We start from the raw sequence: 6,040 nt of genomic DNA on the forward strand, positions 1-6,040 counted from the left end.
GCGGAGGGAGAGCCGGGATGCGGGCAGGTCTGCCCCGCCAAGGAGTTCGGCAGGGTGTGGGATTCGGCGCGCGGCGCAAGGTTATCCAAGGCTTTATTCGCGCCTCATTAGCATCTCATTACCCCGGGATCCGCGGCTTGAAGCAGACCAGGACCCGCCCAGACCTGCTGGGTGGCGCCCTAAAGAGTGTCACTGCAGATTCAGGGTTCCGCTTGGGGGCCGGAGACCCGGGCCGGACGTGGAAGGGGCCCAGGAGCCCGGGTTCGGGGACGCCCGGTGCCCGGCAGCGCACCTGCCGCCTCTGGCTCCATCCCGGTGTCTGTGCCTGCAAAGTTAGCCCTTCCCAGGCGGGCGAGGCCACCTACCCCTGCCCAGTGCCAACTCCGCGCGGGCCGTCTCCTAGCGCTAGGCGGAGAGGGCTACTCCGGCTGGGCAAGAAGTTTGCCGAAGCTGGCTGGCCCACTGGTGGCGCCGGAACGTCTGCGCTGTCTTCACCTCTCTTACCTCCTGGCACGCGCGCCCCACGGTAGATTTAAGCTCGCTGTCCCCCTCTCCTGCGACAAGTCTGCCCCTCGGCCCCGGCTGAGGGTAATGAGGCAATTTGCAACTTCCACGGCGACCTAAGAAGTGAGAGGGCTAGAGAGTCTTGGGGGTTAAGATGCTGATGGCGATATTAGGTCACTACTAAGAAAGGGGAAATGGCAAGATGTGTGGGAGAGAGGCCAGATTCCCAATATTCAAGAATGCCTTGGAGTGAGGACCCATACATAGAACGGCTGAAAAGGGCTTGAAAGATCTTTGGGATCAACTTTCTCATATACCGAATAATCATACAGCATTGAATGTGATGGCGCTCATCCAAGGTCATTCAACTGGTTAATATTAACAAAACATCACTCCTCTTTTATTATCTTTTGTGAGTATACCCCTAATCTCAATGATCACAACAGTCCCATTTTACCGAAAAGGAAACTGAGGGTCACAGAAATTCTGTGACCTGCAACAAGTTACACATCAAGTGGCAGAGCTGGATGGGGCCCAGGTCTATCTATCTGGACTTCAACACACCAGTGTTGAGACATGACAAATGAAATGCTGGCGTTATAAGAAGCTGTTTCTTGTTTAGAGAGAGCAACACTGTTAGACTAGAAACACCAACAAAACAGAAGTAAATGGGAGGGTTGCTCTTGAGATTGAGGGATCAGAAAGAGCTGGGTTCCCTATGGCTCTCCCCTTCTCTTTATTCTCATTGTGAGTTTCATCTGGAACTCCTCTGAGACCCAGTAAGATCTGAATACTCATTGCTCTCAGCTTGAGCTAAGAGGGCAGGGAAAGGGAGGCAAGGGGAAATGCTTGCTCTGCCAGGAGAGGCAGAGAATTCAGCCAGGTCAAGCTCAGGAAACTAGGGCAGCCTCCCAGCTGGGCCTATCTTGGCTCTTGAGTGTGATTCGTCATTTGGCTTGAAATAAATTTGCCAAATATTGGACACACCCATATTTAAGTACATATTATAAGAAGCGTTCTAAAGTCCACTATAAATGGGTTACCCAGGCTCTTAGAATCACCGCATTTCCCTTTTATTACAAGGTGGTAAACAACCAGCTGCTTGACTTAGTGCATTCGCAAAGGCCCAGCAGAGTCTGGCCCTTGACTCAATGACTTGTGGTTGCAGCCAAACAGGGTTATGTGGCTCTATGAATGACGAATGGTAAAATTTGTCTTTAAAAAAGATCACAGAACAATGACTTCATCAATACTAAAAAACTGCTGAATTGGAGTTTTACTTTCTGCTAATTAAAGATACACACCAGATTGTAAAGTAACGAAGAGGATATTGGTTTATAATCCAGAAGATCTGGTCAGATTCCAGCTTTGTTTCAAGCTAGCCTAGTGTGATCTTGAGAAAGTCACCAACCACCCTGCTTCATCTTATCGTTTCTGAATGGAGACTTTAATTACTCATCCTCCTCAGCCCATTTTGATTCTAAAATCCTATTATTCCATTTTGGTGACTAAGAAATGTACATACTAGAAGACCCAAACCAAGTTCTATTTATAGAGTTTCTTCAAAGGAAAAAAAAAATACCTCTATTAAAGCCAAAAGAAAAAAAAAATTATCTACAAATGTTTTCTTAATTAGAATCTTGAGTCATGAACCACATTATATGTTGTACATAGAACTCAAAATATTGGCACAATCACGTCAGCCAGTTCATATTGAATTAAATAAGTGGCGGATACATAAAAGTCAGCTTTAAAAAAATCCCATTCTAATGTTTTTGCAAATAATATTGCCAGCAACGGCCTAAGTTAAAAACAGAGCCATTAAGACAGAATCCCTTTCTCCTGATTCACACACTGTTGTCTTCCTGAAATGCCATCCTTACCTCACCTCTCAACCTCTCATCTCCAGAGCCTGGAGGCAGAAATTAGGTCTCTAGCACAGCAGGTGACATGGTCTAAGCCACCCTGAGCCTGTAGGTCAGTAAGTTCAGCACATTCATAGGCCTGGGCAGGGAGCTGTGGCTGCATTGTGACCAGACAGGCACAGCTCCTGATATAAAAATAATTATGAACTGAGCCCAAAGTGCAGAGTGCTGTTAATAGATATAATAGGGTGGCTTGACTGAGGTTAGATAAGGGAGGGCCTCCCAGAAGAAGTGACACTTACATTTAATTCTGATGGATGAGCAGACATTAGACAGAGTAGGGTAGAAACTTTCAAAGCTGAAAACATGCCTGCCTCAAAGCCCTAAAGCAGGAAATTGTGTGTGTTGGGGGTGAGGGGGATGGGTAGCAAGAAAGCTAGTGTGGCTAGAAGTTAGAATGGGAAAGGGGCCCAAGAGGAAGCTGGATTGGGGATTTTACTAAGCACAGGGGGAAAGTGCAGAAGAATTTTAAACAGAGCAGAGACATAGTCATATTTGCCATGATAATGCAATATCTAGTCATTAGCTTAATGCTAAGAGCAGTGGTGAGCCCAAATCACCACTTCCAGTGGAGAAAGGGGTTGCGGGAAGGAGTAGAAAGGATCAGTCAGGACTTGGCAGAAGTCCAGAGGAGAGGACATGGTGCAGCAGTGAAAGAAGCAGATGGATGCAAAATAAGAGTTTGATGTGAAAGTGATGTAACTTAGGGATGGACTGGGTATGGGGGCGAGGAGGGCTCTATGAAGAATGACTCCCAGCTTTCTCTCTTGGTTAAAGATGAAGCACAACCAAATGTGAGTTCGCTATCCTTTCCTATTCTTCCCTGTAATCTTATCTCTCTATGCTGCATTCTATTCAGGTACCTTCCCCAGTAGTCAAAGCATGATGATTGCGTAGACTTCAGTATAACACAAGGGCCTCTACTCTGAGAGGCTGCGAAGGTTCAAAACACAAATAAGTTCAGGATCGGTTTAAATATTTTCCCATATTTTTGTCATGAGAGTGCTTTTGTACTTCAAACACTAAGATTATTGGAAAAATTTGTCCAGAAGCCACTTAATCATGTGAGAATTATCTATGTGAGGTGGATTTTTAAAATGTAGTTTTTGGTGATCCTAAAACTACATCCTAAAAAAAATAGTTTTTAATTCTACTTTAGCCTAAGGAAGCTTCAGTTTAACTTTTGATCTAACAAGGATAGAAATAATATGAATGAACCAAAAAAAACAAGAGCCAAACTATTCTTTTAGAAAGTTTTCAAATCTGTATTTAAAAGATTCTAATATTATGGATATTAAGAATTCAAAATAAATAATAAATCCATGCTCTAAGACCCAGGAAGTTCCCTGACCTGACTGCTCCTCACTTTTCCCTTTCTACATGTCACACTGGATATGAAGGGAAAAAAAAGCTCTCTTGGGAATGTTACCTAAACATGTTCAAGTCTCTACATTGTGTTGAAAATGTGATGAGCTTTAGTTTAAAAGCTTGCCTAATGTGTTAAGTGAGAATGACTATACTGCATATGAAATATAAAATATATATATTCCAGTCAACAAGTCTACTGTATCTTAATTATGTGTACGGAATATGAAAGTAAGATAAACTATCACAGTGACATTCCAGCTTCTTTCAGAGGTCATTCTTTGATACCTGCTGTTTACAAAAGGAAAGCAAGGGAGATTTTGTAAGGGGTTATTCCAACAAGCCTATTGATAAAAGTAAGTTTTAATTCTTAAGAATTTAGGTTTATTTTAGTTCGGAAACTAAGGATGAAAATTTACCTCGCCATTTACAAATAAGGGTAGCAAAAATAAAACAAATCTGCCCTAAATGTAAAATATCTTCAGTCAGAAGTGTGACAAAATGGCTCAATTACAGAGATACATGTTAGTTAAGGCGATTTTCACTTTCTTATTAACTTTCATCTGATCAATAAATTTTGATTAAGCTCCAAATCAATAGTAGTAAAACACAAATATGAATATGGTAGTTATTGCCTTTTGTAGGTGAAAGACTATATAACTTTTGGTATTATGTAAAAAGTTTGATTGTATGCTAAAATTTCAGACACAGACCCTCAATTTTAGTCAAAAAGATTCTATTACATTAAACAGATCATATGTAAAGAGAAATCCAGCTTAAAGTTTCAAAAAACTGGTGATACTAAGCCCACTTTGTCAAAGCAGCATAGTGGCATCAGCCAACCCTGTGCCTGTTCTGGCTCTGCCACTTGCTCTGTGACTTTGGGCAATGGACTTCATCCGTTTGGGCTTCAATGTTCTCATCTGTAAAATAGTCATAACAACATTACTAACTTCATAGGAACGTCATGACAATTAAGTAAAATAAGATGTGCTCCAAATGCGTTACAGGTGTTTCCCAGACACTGCTTCCCAACTCACTCCAGATGCCAGTTGTTATGGGCTGAACTGTTATGGCTCACGTTCCCCACTCCAAATTCATGTTGATGTCCTAACCCCTGGTACCTCAGATTGTGACTATTTGGAGGTAGGGCCTTTGAAGAGGTAACTAAGTGAAAATGTGGTCTTTGAGGGTAGAGGGCTAATCCAATTGAATGTATCCTTACAAGGAGTTTAGAACAAATACACACAGAGAGAACACCATGTGAAGACACAGGAAGAGATGGCCAGGATGCCTCAGAAGCCAATCTTGCCAACATTGATCTTAAACTTTTAGTCTCTGAATTGTGATAAATAAACTTCTGTTTTTTAAGTCTCCCAGTCTGTAGTATTTGTTATGGCTGCCCTAGCCATATGCCAGTTATGGCATATGTTATGGCTGCCCAAGCTAATATGCCAGTTATGGCTAGGGGTGACTGGAATCCTCTAACTGTAGGGTGCTGTATAAATCCGACTTTTTGTGCACCATGACATGAAAGAAATTTGAGAAGCACTAAGAGACCCAATACACTGGGCTTTGCTCCTGGACTATAGTAAAGACTCAACATGTGGCAGATATTTTTGTTCCAATTTATGGAAACCTAGATGTAAGCATCTAAAATGAGAATCTCGCTGTATTCCTCAGCATTATATAACTGGTTGCTCACAACACGTATAACAGAAGAATCAACTGCAGAGAATACAGAGTAAAGATAGGAAGAGGAGTTTCAAGAAATATAGGAGAAAGCACAAGAATAACATATGGCAAGAGTTTGAGAGTCTTCCTAAGGATAGCCCTCTACTGAGAGAAAACCAAAGATTCACCTTCAGAAGTGACAAGGTCATTTCAGTAGCCCAAAAGCATAATATTCTACTATTTCCTAAGAAGTACAATTTGTATTTCTGCCCTTTTAAAACAATTTTAAGAATTGTACTAGTACAAAATGAGTTGTGAAACATTGAGCCAAGAATTGCTAAGACAACAGAAAGTTTTATGTACATGACATTTCATTTGGGTACGGTTATTGAACTTTAAAATTCTGGACTTCATTCAGTGAGGCACAATGTGTATTTGGGACACAGAAGAGAGGCTAGATTTATAAAAACTATCATTTTCTCGTTTTTCTCTGACAGCTGGTCAAATAACTCAGAACTCTTCCAGAAGATATTTTTACGGCTGAGGCTGGCTCTCAAGCTAGAAACAGGCCT

Source organism: Pteropus alecto, unplaced genomic scaffold, assembly GCF_000325575.1.
Source record: "Pteropus alecto unplaced genomic scaffold, ASM32557v1 scaffold79, whole genome shotgun sequence".
NCBI classification, from domain to species: Eukaryota; Metazoa; Chordata; class Mammalia; order Chiroptera; family Pteropodidae; genus Pteropus; species Pteropus alecto.